The sequence below is a fragment of the Hyperolius riggenbachi genome, chromosome 5 (genome assembly GCF_040937935.1).
Source record: "Hyperolius riggenbachi isolate aHypRig1 chromosome 5, aHypRig1.pri, whole genome shotgun sequence".
NCBI lineage: Eukaryota > Metazoa > Chordata > Amphibia > Anura > Hyperoliidae > Hyperolius > Hyperolius riggenbachi.
In genome coordinates this window covers 175,099,219-175,117,388 of record NC_090650.1, presented here as the reverse complement: position 1 = coordinate 175,117,388, position 18,170 = coordinate 175,099,219, and the positions used below count along the sequence as shown (strand labels likewise).

Below are 18,170 nucleotides of genomic sequence, written 5' to 3'. Positions count from 1 at the left end.
TAATTTCCCTGCTTCCTCTCTCCTTGTCTCCACATGCACCACAACATCTGTACAGGCACAGGCAATTAGCCTGTGCCTGCATGGTGGAGCCAGCCCCTATAGGGTTAATTTTTCCCTTGTACTGGCTCTCCTCTTGATTTTTCAGGTGTGCCCCCCAGGTAGCTGGGGAAAGATTGAAGGGAGCGCCGCTGATTGGCCGCAGTTTCGCGGGCCTGACAGGACAGCCAATGAGGAACAGGCACAGAGGATAAAAGAGCCGGCTGCAGGACGGTAGCAGCCGGCTGAAAGAAAAAAATCCTACCTTCCCACAATGGAGGCAATGATGTCTGCAGTACTGCGCAGGGCCAGGGCAGAGGACGGGGAGGAGTGGCTGCGGGACCTCATGCAGCCAGTCAGTTCTATGTCAGCAGCGGTGGCCGGTCCGTCAGCCCCACAAGAAGAAGAAGCACAAATGGAGCCGACATGTGCTTTTCCCCCAGCCTCTCCTCGTGGCTCTCTGAGAGGAAGGAGTTCGAGCCGGGAGGAGGAGGAAGGGGCGGGCAGACGTGACTGGGCTCATGAAAGAAGAGGGGACGAGCCAGGAGACAGAGAGGAGGACATAGGAGGAGCTCTCCGTCATGCTGGGCTAGGAAAACGCCCACGGAAAGCAAGGAGAGTGTTTTCACCGCCCCCTCCACGGACAGCTTCTAGCAAGAGGGCATCTAAGGGAAGCAGAGGCCAGCGGACCATGCCTCGGGCAGCCCCTTATTCCACGCCAGCTGCAGCAGTTGCTGCAGAGGAAGTCAATGCAGGTCCCAGCCAGGAGGCTGCACAAGTGACTGAAAGGGAAAACAGGAGCCCTGTGCTGCCGGGTGAGTCTGATTCTGCTATTTCTTCTGTCACTTCTATAAATGCTCGTTTAAATGAATTGTTTGTGATGTTTAAAGGTTTGGCTGAGGCTGTCAGAGTGTCACAGCATGTACAGGGTACAGGGCAGGTTGTTAGTGACAGTGTACCTGTGTCCCCTGCTCCAGCATGGGTAACCCCGCAGGTAGCTCCGGCTGTATCAGTGGTAGCCTCTCCAGCTCATATTCCAGTTGTTAGGGCTGGTTTGCCTGAAACACATTATAAAGAGGCCCTGCCGTGCTCGCTGTCCCCTCTGGGATTCCATTTGAGCTTGGCAGTTAAGGAAAAGATATGGAATAGTGAATTTATTGATATCCTCTCTCTTCTTCCCTCTTATAAAGATTCTAAAGAAAAGAAGGAGGGAGAGGAGGAAAAACGGCGCCCAGTGCTGCGCACTTTCAGCAACTGGCTTCAAGCATTTTGCATTTATTCTAGTGTGCTGGGAGAGAAAAAGCCGGAGCTATGCACGGGTCTGTTCCAGCATTTAGATATAATTAATGAAGCATATAGACAGTTTGGAGGCTCTGCATGGTTTCAGTATGATGAGGCTTTCAGGCAGAGAATGGCAGTACACACATCACTGACTTGGGGTACCAAAGACGTTGGCTTGTGGCTAGGGTATATGCTGCCGCAGCGCTCAGCACCGCAAAAACCGTCTGTATCTTCCGGAACTGGCTCCTTTAAAAAGGGGCTCTGCTTTGCCTTCAACGAGGGCCAATGCAAATTTTTGAGCAATTGCAGGTACAAACACGAGTGCAATTTTTGCGGTGGTTCGCATGCGGCAGCTAGATGCTTTAAAAAATTGGGTCTGCAGGCGCAGGGAACAAAAGAGCTTTTTCTTAAGAGCTCAGACCCCAGTGAGAATTCAAAACATGTTGGAATGGCTAAGCAGATACCCAAGACAGGAGATCAGTAACCTACTAGTTGAAGGGTTCACTGAAGGTTTCAAAATACCATCATTTGACGGACAGGGTTGTGTTATAGTCCCTAATCTGAAGTCGGTTAATCGCTATCCTCGCATAGCTTTTAAAAAGATATGCAAGGAAGTTGAAGCAGGACGGGTGGCGGGTCCATTTAGTTCCCCCCCCCATTTGAGAATTTTCGTATCTCCCCTTTGGGAGTGGTCCCAAAAAAGTCTCCTAACGAATTCCGAATGATTCATCACCTATCATTCCCTAAAGATAACTCGCTTAACGACAGCATCGGCAAGGAGCTGATTTCAGTATCGTACGTTTCGTTTGACCATACCCTGTCCGTTATTCGCAGTTTTGGACGTGATGCTATCATGTCCAAAACGGATATAAAATCTGCCTTTAGGTTGTTGCCTATATGTCCGGAAGCCTTCAACTCTTTAGATTTTTGTTTTGAGGATAAGTTTTATTTTGATAAGTGCCTCCCGATGGGCTGCTCCCTTTCTTGTTATTATTTCGAAGCCTTTTCCACTTTTTTGGATTGGGTAGTGTCACAAAAGGTCCCACAGGGAGCCATTGTCCATTATTTGGATGACTTCCTATTAATTGGCCCAGCGGGCTCCCAAACATGTCAAACGTTACTGAATGTTTTCCTCGAAACTATGGCAGACTTTGGTGTGCCGATAGCGGGTGAGAAAACAGTACCCCCTACAACATCGTTAGAGTTCCTGGGGATCACAATCGATACAGGAAGAATGGAATTTAGGTTACCTGAGACAAAGATCAATGCGTTGAAGTCATTATTGAATGTTTTACTGGGTAAAGATAAAGCTACGGTGAGAGAAATACAGTCCCTACTGGGACACCTAGCATTCGCATCCAGGGTCATGCCCATGGGGCGTATCTTTTCCAGGAGACTTGCAGCAATTATTGCAGGTTTAAAATCCCCCCGGTTACATGTTCGCCTACTCAGGGACGTAAAGGAAGATATGTTAGTCTGGTTGGAGTTTCTTGCTTGCTATAATGGGAGGTCGGTTTTTCAACAGGAGTTTGTGTTAGATTCCAAAATGGAGTTTTATACAGATGCAGCAGGATCAGTGGGGTATGGTGCCTTTTGGAAGGGCCATTGGTCGGCGGAGCCATGGCCACCCTCCTGGGTGAGTGCGGGTGTTACTAGAAACATATTGCTTCTTGAACTGTTCCCAGTGGTAGTGTCGCTAGTCATCTGGGGAAAAGATTTTGCCAATAAAAGGATTCAGCTCCAAACAGATAACAAGGGCGTTTTATACGCGGTTAACTGTTTATCTGCAAAGTCTGAGTTAGTGGTTAAGTTGCTTAGGCACTTAGTGTTGTTGTGTCTTAAACACAACATTTGGATTAAAGCTGTTTATTTGCCTGGAAAAGATAATATAATCGCTGATTCGTTGTCACGGCAACAGCTGCTTTCTTTCAGGACACTGGTTCCTGGAGCGGATATGACAGGAATTGGCTGCCCGGAACACTTGTGGAATCTGATTTGGACATGAAGAGAATTTATTAAGAAGTCGGTAGCCCCTCGCACCTGGTCACATTATGAAGCATCCTGGAACAGGTGGTGCCAATTTACACATGCTTATGCTGTTTCCCCCTTTGTCGATTCTCCTGATGTTTTCCTGTCCTTTATTTGTAAAGAAACGGAGTTTGGTTCTTCTCGCTCCAAAATGATGCAATTGTTAGCTGGGGTCTCATTTTTTAGACGCTTGGCAGGCATCCCAGGTCATAGCAATTATCCGGTTGTTAGACAACTCCTGAAAGGCCTGTTTAGGGACCAGCGTCCTCTGATAATCGGAGGCCAGTATCGTTCAGCATGCTGTTAGATTTATTGGGAATTTTGCCTGCGGTGTGTCAGGATTCATTTGAATGTTTATTATTATTTAGAACGGCATTTTCTTTAGCGTTCTTCGGAGCTTTCCGGATTTCTGAATTGGTATCGGTAAATAAATTGACTGAATCGCCCCTTCGATCTGACCATGTGTTGGTTTCCGAAGAGTTGGTAAGGGTTTTCATTAGTAGATCAAAAACTGACCAGGGGGGGAGGGTGTGTGGCTTCATCTGGCCTCGGTGCCTGGATCTCCCGGTTGTCCAGTCAAATCAGTGCGGGACTTCCTGGGGGTCAGGCCATTGGCTCCATCATTTTTAGTGCATAGGGATGGTGCCCCTTTATCATCTTTTCAATTTCGTGCCGTATTTAAGAAATGTTTGACACATCTGGGACTCCATCATTATAAGTTTACCCCCCATTCTTTCAGAATTGGAGCTGCTACAGAGGCCGCCAGTCTGGGTCTCCCAGAATCGACAATCCAAAGGATTGGTCGTTGGGAGTCGCAAAGGTTCAGATTATACATTAGACCTAATTTATATTTATAATTTACATGTACAATTTTATTATTTCAGGTGCAAAGTTATTATTTGGGTGCTGGGGCATTCATTCGTCTACTGGGCGCAAAAGAGAGCCCGTAATAGGCCCTACTCCCAGAATGTATTTCTTAATCCAGATGAATTCCAGGTATTGTGTAAAGGTACTAGAGGCCTTGGCTGGGACGGCCTTGTCCCTTTAATTTCTAAGCAACTTCAGGTTTGGCCGCCCCCAGATATGCTTGTCATTCATCTGGGCGGTAATGATGTTGGGAAGTACAACACCATCAAATTAATGAAAAGAATGGAGAATGACATTCAACAGATAGCTAACCAATTGCCTCAGACAAAAATTATATTTTCGGAAATTGTTCCAAGACTTGTATGGGTTTCTGCTGGTTCCAAATTCATGGAGCAAATAAGGAAAAGATTAAACAGATTTATGGTCAAAGTGTTATGGAGAGTGGGCGGCTTTTCCATCCGCCACATTGAACTTGAGGGTGCTGAACTTGGCCTGTAGAGAAGGGACAGGGTCCACCTGTCGGCAATAGGACTTGATATTTTCAATGCCAATGTGCATGATGGTATTGAAACGGCCGCGGTCTTGGGGGGCCAGTCCAGTTCAGCTGGACTGGCTTTTGGGTAATGTCACCCGTTCAGCGGACATTTGTTATATATTGGCATTACTCTGTTATGCAATGTTTGTGTTTATGGTGTAATAAAATATTAATTATCTGAGTTGTTAAAATTTCTGAATGTGTTAATTCAGACCCCCCCTTTATGTTATCCCAAATAAATGGCCCTTTTGCCAAGTTGAGTGTTTGTGATTACTATTGTACATAAGAATGGTTATGTTATAAGCTTGGTAAGTGCTTATCCTATTATGGGGGTGTGCGATACCATGTACAGGCACAGGCAATTAGCCTGTGCCTGCATGGTGGAGCCAGCCCCTATAGGGTTAATTTTTCCCTTGTACTGGCTCTCCTCTTGATTTTTCAGGTGTGCCCCCCAGGTAGCTGGGGAAAGATTGAAGGGAGCGCCGCTGATTGGCCACAGTTTCGCGGGCCTGACAGGACAGCCAATGAGGAACAGGCACAGAGGATAAAAGAGCCGGCTGCAGGACGGTAGCAGCCGGCTGAAAGAAAAAAATCCTACCTTCTCCCCCCCTCCCCCCCCTTTTTTCGTTCGCATCCCCGTCGTGGCCATTATTGGGGTACCAGTCATTGGGTAATGTCACCCGTTGGGCGGACATTTGTTATATATTGGCATTACTCTGTTATGCAATGTTTGTGTTTATGGTGTAATAAAATATTAATTATCTGAGTTGTTAAAATTTCTGAATGTGTTAATTCAGACCCCCTTTTTATGTTATCCCAAATAAATGGCCGCGGCCCTTTTGCCAAGTTGAGGTTTTGTGATTACTATTGTACATAAGAATGGTTATGTTATAAGCTTGGTACGTGCTTATCCTATTATGGGGGTGTGCGATACCATGAGCTCAGCGCTAAACAGCACTGTTGTCTCAAGTGGACCTGAACTCAAAACTTCCTCTCTGCTCTAAAAGATGCACGACAGCATAATAACTTTTACAGATTTACATTTCTTTGTTGTAGCTGATACAAATCCTGCATTAACTCTGCACTGTTTCTACTTCATGCTTTCATGGAAGCACACATATTGTTAATATCCTGTGCTTTCAAATGAGCTTATCTGCCATGGCAGTCTGCTGACCTGGGGTGGGAGATCAGATTACAATTTGTGATTAGACACAAATTAGGGGAAATTAGACATACTAAACTCTAAATAGATACAGGGTGCATTTATCTCAGTTTTCCTCCTGTCCTGTGCAAAAGTTCAGGTCAATTTACTGTAACATGTTTCCTTCAGACTGAAATGGCACCACAAGTACAGTGTGGACCTCCTTGGCATCCTGCAGCAGGCTCACCAGTTCCACCTCCACCACATAGTAGCCAACATACCACAGCCGAGAGATCTGCTGCCCATCATGCATTTACAGGCTGATAGATAGATATAATTAGATAGATACCATGGACGCTAGAGTTGGGCCGAACGGTTCGCCTGCGAACGGTTCCATGCGAACTTCCGTGGTTCGCGTTCGCGTCCCGCAGGCGAACTTTTGCGGAAGTTCGGTTCGCCCCATAATGCACCATGAGGGTCAACTTTGACCCTCTACATCACAGTCAGCAGGCCCAGTGTAGCCAATTAGGCTACACTAGCCCCTGGAGCCACTCCCCCCCACTAAAAGGCAGGCAGCGGCGACCATTACGGTCACTCGTGTGCCTGCATTAGTGAGAGTAGGGCGAGCTGCTGCACACTCTCTCTCATAGGGAAAGATTAGTTAGGCTTAGCTCTTCCCTGGCTGCATACCTGTTCTGTGAACCCACCACTGCATACCTGTACTGTGAACCCACCACTGCATACCTGTTCTGTGAACCCACCACTGCATACCTGTTCTGTGAACTCACCACTGCATACCTGTTCTGTGAACCCACCACTGCATACCTGTTCTGTGAACCCACCACTGCATACCTGTTCTGTGAACCCACCACTGCATACCTGTTCTGTGAACCCACCACTGCATACCTGTTCAGTGAACCTGCCACTGCATACCTGTACTGTTCAGTAAACCCGCCACTGCATACCTGTTCTGTTCAGTGTATACCTGGCTGCATACCTGTTCTGTGAACCCACCACTGCATACCTGTACTGTGAACCCACCACTGCATACCTGTTCTGTGAACCCACCACTGCATACCTGTTCTGTGAACTCACCACTGCATACCTGTTCTGTGAACCCACCACTGCATACCTGTTCTGTGAACCCACCACTGCATACCTGTTCTGTGAACCCACCACTGCATACCTGTTCTGTGAACCCACCACTGCATACCTGTTCAGTGAACCTGCCACTGCATACCTGTACTGTTCAGTGAACCCGCCACTGCATACCTGTTCTGTTCAGTGAACCCGCCACTGTATACCTGTTCTGTTCAGTGAACCCGCCACTGCATACCTGTTCTGTTCAGTGAACCCGCCACTGTATACCTGTTCTGTTCAGTGAACCTGCCACTGCATACCTGTTCTGTTCAGTGAACCCGCCACTGCATACCTGTTCTGTTCAGTGAACAGTTTGGTGTGTCAGTGTGAAGCAGTACCTTAATTACACTACCTGATTGATGTATACACATGCAAGATGTTTTAAAGCACTTTAGGCCTGTCATTTAGCATTCAATATGATTTCTGCCCTTAAAACGCTGCTTTGCGTCAAATCCAGATTTTTCCCGGGGACTTTTGGCGTGTATCCCACTCCGCCATGCCCCCCTCCAGGTGTTAGACCCCTTGAAACATCTTTTCCATCACTTTTGTGGCCAGCATAATTTTTTTTTTCAAAGTTCGCATCCCCATTGAAGTCTATTGCGGTTCGCGAACTTTAACGCGAACTGAACCTTTCGCGAAAGTTCGCGAACCCGGTTCGCGAACCTAAAATCGGAGGTTCGGCCCAACTCTAATGGACGCACCAGGTTTAGTATTTTTTTCCCTGATTTTTGTCCTCTAAATCCAGGTGCGTCTTATGGTCCGGAGTTAAAACAGAGAAACCGAGAGCCCAATATAGTGTAGTATGTATTGGATCAGGGAGAATTAGTGTGGAGTAAGTATTATACTTACAAACATGGGTTACCGTTTAGGCAACCACTATATAGGCAGGTGGGGAGATTAGACCTGTCCCCACTCAGGATTAAGATGTCGCTCTCTGAAGAAGGAAAGGAGGGTTTGTCACCCTTCCAACCACCAAGGGTGGATATCTTGACAAGTAGATGTACAGAGGCGCCAAAAGGATAAAATATGCTAAAATGTTTAAAATATTCGGGTGGCGGCGGTGGACTGGCCACTCAGAAATAGACTCGATGCTGTTGCTTAAGATAAAGACAATTTATTCACATACTCCATGAACAGAACCGCAACGCGTTTCACGGGTATATTCCCGCTTCCTCAGGCAATAAACAGACAGGAGTACACAGTACAGTCTCAAGGTCACGAATAGCGCCTCTGCGACAGAGGACAGAGGCGCTATTCGTGACCTTGAGACTGTACTGTGTACTCCTGTCTGTTTATTGCCTGAGGAAGCGGGAATATACCCGTGAAACGCGTTGCGGTTCTATTCATGGAGTATGTGAATAAATTGTCTTTATCTTAAGCGACAGCATCGAGTCTATTTCTGAGTGGCCGGTCCACCGCCGCCACCCGAATATTTTAAACATTTTAGCATATTTTATCCTTTTGGCGCCTCTGTACATCTACTTGTTATGGTCCGGAGTGTCTTATAGTCCGAAAAATACGGTACCTCTGACTACACCTAGGCGGCAGCGTTTCCCAACTTTTTAGGGCAATTCTGGACAATGTGACCCTCCTCACCACAGTATAGACAGAGTCTTTCTGACCTTCTGCGATTCTTCTCCACTTGTGTTAACGTGGACTGACCGATCTGCATCGGTTCGTCCTGAGGTGACGAGGGTGGAAAAGAGGCATAGGAAACAGATCTTATAGCATTTCTCCCACGGGTTTGCTTTTGATAGTGAAGGCGGCGATCAACCCGCACTGCCAATGAAATTACTTCATCTAAAGATTTAGGCTCAGGATGACCTACAATCAAATCAGAAACTGCATCGGATAGTCCTGACAGGAAACAGTCTAATAAAGCAAACTAAATTCTGCGGCATAAACCTCTACTGGATAACGACCCTGCCTGAGATTCTTTAGTTTCCTCTCAGCCGTGATAGCAATATCCGGATCATCGTATATAACGGCCATAGCCTTAAAAAACTCCTGAACTGAGGATAATGCCTCATGCCCTGTGTGAAGACTATATGCCCATGTTTGTGAATCTCCTGACAAAAAGGTCTTTATAAATGTTACCCTCTGGTTCTCAGATCCTGACAGATTGGGCCTCAACTCAAAATAGGATAGCACACGGTTTCTGAAATTCTGGAAGTCAGATCTATGCATAGTTACATAGTTACATAGTTATTATGGTTGAAAAAAGACATATGTTCATCGAGTTCAACCAGTACAAAGTACAACTCCAGCCTGCTCCCTCACATATCCCTGGTTTTTTTTTCGGGTACGGACATACGAAGGTCCGTGACTGAAGGGGATCGCACTGTATCAATAGTCGTTTGAAGTACCTGTACTGTCCCAGACAGTTGAGTGATCTGAGTCTGTTGGGTATTAATCACCCCGGTAAGATTATTTACCACGGTGGTCAGGACTTCAACCTGACTACGCAGTGCGTCCATAATGTTTGGTCTGCTATTCTGTAACGATTGGTGTCAGCAAGAACAGATTTTCTGATTATTGGTGATCTGCAGTATCACCAATAATACAGATGCTATACCTGATTATGTAGTGATCTGCAGAATCACCAATAATGCGAGTATAGCGAGACACAGGACAACCAGATGTAAAGACAGGTGTTTGGTGCAACAGTAATACAACATATACTGATCACCCGTGGAGCGGGTGATTCAGACCACACTGTAGCCGATGGTCTCCTGAAGGGCAGGAGAGCAACACTGTACTGCAGCTCCTAATCATCTGAGGAGCAGGTGACTAAGAGAGTATAGCAGCTACTGGTCACCTGAGGAGCAGGTGATTCAGACTGTACTGCAGCTACTGGTCACCTGAGGAGCAGGTGATTCAGACTGTACTGCAGCTACTGGTCACCTGAGGAGCAGGTGATTAAGCTGTACAGAGAATCCCTCACCAGGGACTAGGTTCACTGGTGAGGGCAGGAAAGTCAGACAAGCAGATTTGGCAACAACCGGACAGATACGATACAAAGACAGAAGGCTAGATCAGAGTAGTGTTCAGGCTAGGTCGGCAACAGGATCAGATAGGCAGAAGCAAAGAATCGGTAGGCAGAAGAGTACTCAAGGCTAGCAGAAGGTCATAACAAATAATACAATTCAATTAGTAATTTAGCTATCAACAGAATCTGACTAAGTGTGGATCCCCAGCTCCTGCTGGTTCTAGCACACTTTGGGATCTGACTAGGTCTGAGTGCTAACATGTAGCATTTGCAACAGCAGATGAGGAGCTACTGACAGGCAGGTCCTATATATACTGAGAGCGCCCCATAGCGCCGCCCCAGTCACTCAGCCAATCAGGAGTCAGCTGACCAGCTGATCAGCTGACTCCCCTTCTATTCGCATAAAGGTCCTGTCGCCTGGCACGCGCGCGCGTAGCCCTCAGTCTATGTGCAACTGAAGGACCAGGCAAAACACCACCATGTAATAGCGCGGCGGAGGCCGCCGGCTGAGACGCGGAGACAGCCGCCATGCCACTCCCTGCTGCGGCGGCATCTCCGCTATCCACTACACCAGGCAAAACACTACCCACGGTGGAGGCCGCCGGCTGAGACGCGGAGACAGCCACCATGCCACTCACCGCTGCGGCGGCATCTCCACTATCCATTACAATTGACAGAGGAGTCTCATGAAAACGTGCATAGACGAGCCTAAAACAAAAAATCAGATGGGAATTTGGGGCCAAAAGGTTTCTTCCCGTGTAGACAGTGCAACCCCTGCCTAGTAGCTCAAGCAAGTAGGTCACAGTCTAATACCTTAACATATACTGGCGAGAGGTTCCCTATTAAAGAGTTTATCACATGTGGGAGTACCCATGTGGTATATCTTATCTGATGTGGGCTCCAGTACATTGGATGGACAAAGAGGATGTTAAAAACAAGGGTCAATGAACATGTGAAGAATATAGAAAAAGGATTGCTAAGTCACAGTGTTTCAAGACACTTTGCGGAGGTGCATGGGTCCAATCCAGCATTTATGCACTTCAGTGCAATTCAAAAGTTGACCAATAGGTGGCGGGGATGCCACAAGATCTGTGAAATTTCGAAGCTGGAAACGAAGTGGATTTTCAATATGAACACTATGAGACCCAATGGGCTCAATGTAGATCTGGATTTGAATTGTTTTATAGCAGATGATTAGGGTCAGGGAGGCAATAATGTTTAAGTGCCCTGTTAGGTTATTACAGCCCCATTAGGTAAAGCCACACCATGTTCTTCTTATAGGTTCATATATGTAAACAGAGGACAAGTTAGGTAGGCCAGTATTAGGAATGGGGGATTAAGAAGGTCACTATAGGGTGTTGTTAGTTTTAGTCAGGGGTAGGGTTCAAATTAGCTCCCCAATGAGTTTTTCATCACATTATATTGGTATAATACTTAGATACATATACAGTGGTGTGAAAAACTATTTGCCCCCTTCCTGACTTCTTATTCTTTTGCATGTTTGTCACACTTAAATGTATCTGCTCATCAAAAACCGTTAACTATTAGTCAAAGATAACCTAATTGAACACAAAATGCAGTTTTAAATGATGGTTTTTATTATTTAGTGAGGAAAAAAAAACTCCAAATCTACATGGCCCTGTGTGAAAAAGTGATTGCCCCCCCTTGTTAAAAAATAACTTAAAGGTGGTTTATTACACTTGAGTTAAATTTCTGTAGTCACCCCCAGGCCTGATTACTGCCACACCTGTTTCAATCAAGAAATCACTTAAATAGGAGCTATCTGACACAGAGAAGTAGACCAAAAGCACCTCAAAAGCTAGACATCATGCCGAGAGCCAAAGAAATTCAGGAACAAATGAGAACAAAAGTACTGTAATTGAAATCTATCAGTCCGGTAAAGGTTATAAAGCCATTTCTAAAGCTTTGGGACTCCAGCAAACCACAGTGAGAGCCATTATCCACAAATGGCAAACACATGGAACAGTGATGAACCTTCCCAGGAGTGGCCGGCCGACCAAAATTACCCCAAGAGCGCAGAGAAAACTCATCCGAGAGGCCACAAAAGACCCCAGGACAACATCTAAAGAACTGCAGGCCTCACTTGCCTCAATTAAGGTCTGTGTTCACGACTCCACCATAAGAAAGAGACTGGGCAAAAACGGCCTGCATGGAAGCTATCCAAGGCGCAAACCACTTTTAAGCAAAAAGAACATTAAGGCTCGTCTCAATTTTGCTAAAAAAACCATCTCAATTATTGCCAAGACTTTTGGGAAAATACCTTGTGGACCGACGTGACAAAAGTTGAACTTTTTGGAAGGTGCGTATCCCGTTACATCTGACGTAGAAGTAACACAGCATTTCAGCAGAAGAACATCTTACCAACAGTAAAATATGGTGGTGGTAGTGTGATGGTCTGGGGTTGTTTTGCTGCTTCAGGACCTGGAAGGTATGCTGTGATAGATGGAACCATGAATTCTACTGTCTGCCAAAAAATCCTGAAGGAGAATGTCCGGCCATCTGTTCGTCAACTCAAGCTGAAGCGATCTTGGGTGCTGCAGCAGGACAATGACCCAAAACACACCAGCAAATTCACCTCTGAATGGCTGAAGAAAAACAAAATGAAGACTTTGGAGAGGCCTAATCAAAGTCCTGACCTGAATCCTATTGAGATGTTGTGGCATGACCTTAAAAAGGCAGTTCATGCTAGAAAACTCTCAAATAAAGCTGAATTACAACAATTCTGCAAAGATGAGTGGGCTAAAATTCCTCCAGAGCGCTGTAAAAGACTTGTTGCAAGTTATCGCAAATGCTTGATTGCAGTTATTGCTGCTAAGGGTGGCCCAACCAATTATTAGGTTCAGGGGCAATTTCTTTTTCACACAGGGCCATGTAGGTTTTGAGGTTTTTTTCTCACTAAATAATAAAAACCATCATTTAAAACTGCATTTTGTGTTCAATTATGTTATCTTTGAATAATAGTTAACGGTTTTTGATGAGCAGAAACATTTAAGTGTGACAAACATGCAAAAGAATAAGAAATCAGGAAGGGGGCAAATAGTTTTTCACACCACTGTATATGTTCAGTTCTTAGGGTGACACACGAGCCCTACCTAATGATAACAATAGCAGGGTTATCCCATTCTCTGATGCACACATCTTACTTTTTGATCACCTATATGGGTTAAGGGTCCTTTAATTAAGTCGTTTTGGGGGTTATAAGATGGGGCATGTTTGTCACCTGAGGAATTATACTATCATGTTGCTGTTTGGGTAGGGGATGGACATATTACAATAGGGAGACAAAGTAGGGTTATCTTTTGAGGAATAGTGAGTCCTTAGTTATTATACACTATGTGTATTAGTTGCTGACAAGACTGGTTAGGCTAAGTGTAACATATAGCTTGCACGATAGGAGGTGGGTTATGTGGGCACTTAATATGGACATTCCTATGCTAATGTTCAATAAGAGAGGCTATATTAATGTGAATGTGTAGTTTTAATATTTTAACATTTTAGTATTTTTGCAAGTAATTGTTAATATGTATTAGTTATGCTTTTCATTATTATGTGTAAAGAACGGTTATGATGTTGATTTATGTATTTGAAATAATGATGAATCAATACCTCCAGGCCCGTCAAATGATTATGGCAGCAAGTTGTGGTCCATGCGAGTGACGTATGGATCACACACACAATAATACTTGTTTTGCTGACTGTGTGGGGTTTGAGGGGGAACCTACGCGTAGCGGCAGTAATATGAAAAATTAAAAAGCTGTCTGCAATAGGACACCATGATGCTAGAGTCCAGTGGTGGAAGTTAATAAAAGCCGCGAAAACACAGCCAATCTCAGGAGGTAATTTGCATAGGGCCTGGATATAACTTCCCCACACCGGGCCGAGGACATGCCCCTGATGGGTCATTTGACGAAACTGGTAGGGCGGGGCCTCAGGCACGGTGTGTGGAGACGCTGAATGAGGAAGGCGGTGGTGAGGACGTCCTGCTATAATTACATGCACATTGATTTTATTCACATGTGAGTGCAATACTGTGTATTTTTAACCCATTAAAACAGAATTACGCTATGTTAGCCATGTCTCTTGAGTTTCAAAGATATTTTCTACACTCTGATGATTAAAGTGCACAAGAAAGCGATAACAGCTGGCCAGCATAGGATCAGCCAGTGGAGTCGGTGAGCATGCATTTTGTTCCCTATACCACTGTGGTGTGGACACTAATGGGAGTTACACATGTAGCACTAGTGGTGTTTGGGTACTAAGTGTAACGATTGCGGAATTTTCTCCGTGGTCAGCGCACAAGATGTGTGCTGACACTGCGGAAGTCCTCCACAAGCGTATAAAACGACAGAACCCAGCTTTGGTGCTATGCACCTGTAGAGAGAACGTGAGCAGAGACACAGAATGTATGTGTGTCCACCACTCTAGTCGCCACCAGGCGACGGCGAACACACAACAGCGGAAACGCAGTGGGAATGCAATCGCAAGAGTGGCGATTGCCAATTGTGACACAAGACCGAGTAAGACAGAGCACAAATGTAGCAAGAAAGACACAGCAAATAACAATGATCAGAACGCCAAGGAAAAAAACAAACGCACTCGCTAAGCGCGGTCGCCGCGCGAAAAGAGCAACAGCGACAAAGCATGCCAACCCTAACTAACCGATGTAACACTAAAACGAAAAGAGAACGTGAACGCTTGCTAAATGGATGCCTCACCGAGCCTACAGCAAGTGTTCGCTCCAGACAAGACAGACAGAAGGAGTAGCCAGTAGCAACTGCAGCTCGGGCCTACACTCCAAGACAGAAAGAACCACCGCCACTACCGCTAGGGCGAATGCGATCCCAACAGATAGTATGATTTAATGTCGACACCCGCTGGTGACAAGACAATCGCAACAGATAAACAGTACAAAGCAAAACAGATAATACAATCTGACTACGCTAGAAGGAATGCCTAGTGCACTCCCAAGGAATTACTCTAAGATAATCTTAGCAAACGATTTGCAAAGGCTGACACTCCAGGTAAGTAAGCAGAAACAAACCAGTATGACCAGCAGGGAATTCTGGGAAGAAATGGTATTTATACTGCAAGCCATCAAAGGAAGCAACTAAGCAATTTGCATGACAAGTGTATGCAAATTCCTCCCCAGAACAGCAGCTCTGCAACTTGCAGAGTGAAGACAGGTCTCTTTTCCACAGACCTGCAACACTCAGACCTAAAAAATGGTCAAACAGCTGTCTGCCAGTGCAGACAGCAGCGCAGATCATTACATTGAGCTAAAATTGGATTGTGCTATGTTGTTCCTGTGTTTCTGAGTGCCATTTAGGGAGAAGGGGACCTGAGTACAAGGAGAGTTGATGATTCTGCACAATTTTGTTTTCTGTTCATTAGCCAGTTCCCTATTCATGCACACAGACTCTTCCCCAGTCCTTGCATCCTCAACTTTTGCACCAGACTTTTGTGGGGAACAGTGTCAAAGGCCTTAGCAAAGTCCAAGTATATCACATCTACAGCATTTCCAATATCCAAATTAGCGTTCACTACCTCATAAAAGCTGAGCATGTTAGTCAAACAGGACCTGTCTTTAGTAAACCCATGCTGATGCTGAGAAATAAGATTATTTTCTACTATGAAGTCATGTATAGTATCTCTTAGTAAACCCTCAAATAGTTTGCATACAACTGATGTTAAGCTTACAGGTCTATAATTTCCTGGATCTGATTTTTTTGCCCTTCTTAAATAATGGAAAAACGTGGTCCGTACGCCAATCGACTGGGACTCTGCCAGTTGAAAGAGAGTCACAAAAGATAAGATAACGGGGTTTATCTATAACTGAACTTAATTCCCTTAGGACCCGAGGATGCATGCCATCCGGGCCAAATGCCTTGTATATTTTTAATTTATTTCATCTTGCCTTTACTTCTTCCTGCGTTAAGTATTTAATATTACAATTGGAAGATTGAGACTCTTCTGCATCTGTAATTTGCAACAGTGATGTTTCCCTTGTGAAGACAGAAGCAAAGAAAGCGTTTAAAAACTCTGCCTTACCTTGGTCATCCACCATTGAGTTCCCACCCTCATCCTTTAGGAGTCCGATACAGTCAACCTTTCTTTTTTTTAGTGTTGATGTACTTGTAAAACTTCTTTGGGTTAGATTTGATATTCCTAGCGATTTGAGTTTCAGCTTAAATCTTCAATCTTTTTTCAATTTGATATTCCTCAGTGCATGTAAATATTGGAGGTTTAGGGAATATCGTTCTCAGTCTGTGATCCTTGTGTAAAATGGGATGAAGTTCCAAGGTTACAGTCCTCCCATGGCTGAGGCCCAAATCAGGAAAGCCAGCAACATCCCCAGGACTGAACTCCTGAAATATAAGCAAAACCAGAAAGAGGAACGTGTCCCTTTGGTTGTCACCTACAACCCACACCTGGAAATCTTAAGGAGGATTGCTAAGGAACTTCATCCCATTTTACACAAGGATCACAGACTGAGAACAATATTCCCTAAACCTCCACTCTTGTCATATCGGCAACCACAAAATCTAAAACAGATGATTGTCAGGAGCTCTTTGAATAGGCCTCAACAAACCGGAAGATCACCCTGCCGACAAAAAATATGTGGGACCTGCAGACACATTTACTCCACTGACAGGCTAACGATACCAGGTTCACAACAGGAGTACAGAGTACAAGGTAAATTTTCCTGTGGGTCCACCAATCTGGTATATCTGATCATGTGTGCTAAATGCCCCAATGTTATGTACGTGGGAGAAACTGGACAAACACTGTGCAAACGTATGAATGGACACAGGCACACTATTAATGATACCAAATCTGGACTCCCAGTTGCTACACACTTTCGGTCCAACGGACACAGCATGGAGGATCTTCGTGTCACTGCCCTGAAGGGCGGCTTCAAAACGTCAAATGACCGATTAATAGCAGAAACAAAATTTATAAATTGGTTCAAAGCTGTGCAGAAGGGTTTGAATAAGGACAACAACTTTCTATATTGGTATGAGATTGATGATATATGAACTGTCTCAGCCACTCTAGCTGAACTTGTGAACTAAGAATTTACGATACCTCTGGGTCAATCCTAATACCAGGTCTGTGAGCAATAGAGTAAACAAGGATCCTTATCTTACCCCATTTAGATGGTCTGTTTATATTAAGGCATCTTAATGACGTATTTATGCTTGAAACAAATATCTGTTTTCCCTTTTGATGTTGCATGTATATAAGCTGTCTGTACCACCAGCTTGCAAGCTAACAGGATGTAAACCTGACGAAGGCTGCAAGGCCGAAAGCTTGTTTATTCTTATTCATTTGTAGTTAGCCAATAAATGGTATCATCCTAATTTAAAATTTCTTGAATTAGAGTGAGTCAGCACTTCTTCCCAGGAAGTTGTAACTTTTGATGAGAGACTTTGCCTAGAACTTTCTAGATTTTCTTTCACCTTCCAAGTTGGCTTAGTGAGTCTCTTTCCTGTGTCACTAGACTGCAGACTTGGATCTGTGCTTTCACACTCCAGATCTTGTAAGTGAACAATTCAATAGGTAAAAGACGATACTTTGACCAGGTACAGAGAGACTTCTGCATACAATCATGTACTGGCATAAAATGGCTCCTCACAGCAGAGTAGGAGGAGTTAAGCATCACAAGTCTAACTACAGGAGCTCATACCTCCCAACATTTTAAAATTAGAAATCGGGACCCAGGCCACACCCCTAACCACACCCCCAACACACACCCTAACCACACCCCCAAGTCACGCCTACTATAAAGTTTTTTGAAGATTTTTTTTTTTTAATATCGAAGCCCTTATATTTTTTAATAAATATATCCCTCATATACCCTGCCCGTGGGTGGGGCTAACTGTAATGTAGTTATACCAGCTAATGTAGTTACATAAAAAAATATGAAGTAAATGCACATAATGAGAGACACTGTTTCCCCAGTAAATGCACATGAGAGACAGCTTTTCACCAGTAAATGCACATAATAAGAGACAGCTTTTCACCAGTAAATGCACATAATAAGAGACAGCTTTTCACCACTAAATGCACATAATAAGAGACAGCTTTTCACCACTAAATGCACATGATAAGAGACAGCTTTTCACCACTAA

General features: G+C 44.7%; 1 protein-coding gene across 12 annotated transcripts in view; it reads left to right on the top strand.

Moving 5' to 3' along the window:
* CTNND2 (catenin delta 2) overlaps positions 1–18,170 on the top strand; it is a 2,713,436-nt gene that overhangs the window by 2,347,358 nt on the left and 347,908 nt on the right. The window contains exons 23-24 of one of the 12 annotated variants that reach the window (XR_011020838.1): positions 146–851; positions 3,250–5,537. The exons of 10 other annotated variants lie outside the window; for them this stretch is intronic. The gene's annotated coding sequence lies outside the window, so the exon portion shown is untranslated. Of the gene's footprint in view, positions 1–145; positions 852–3,235; positions 5,538–18,170 lie in introns of those variants that run through there. One more of the 12 variants, XR_011020837.1, reaches the window with a different exon arrangement.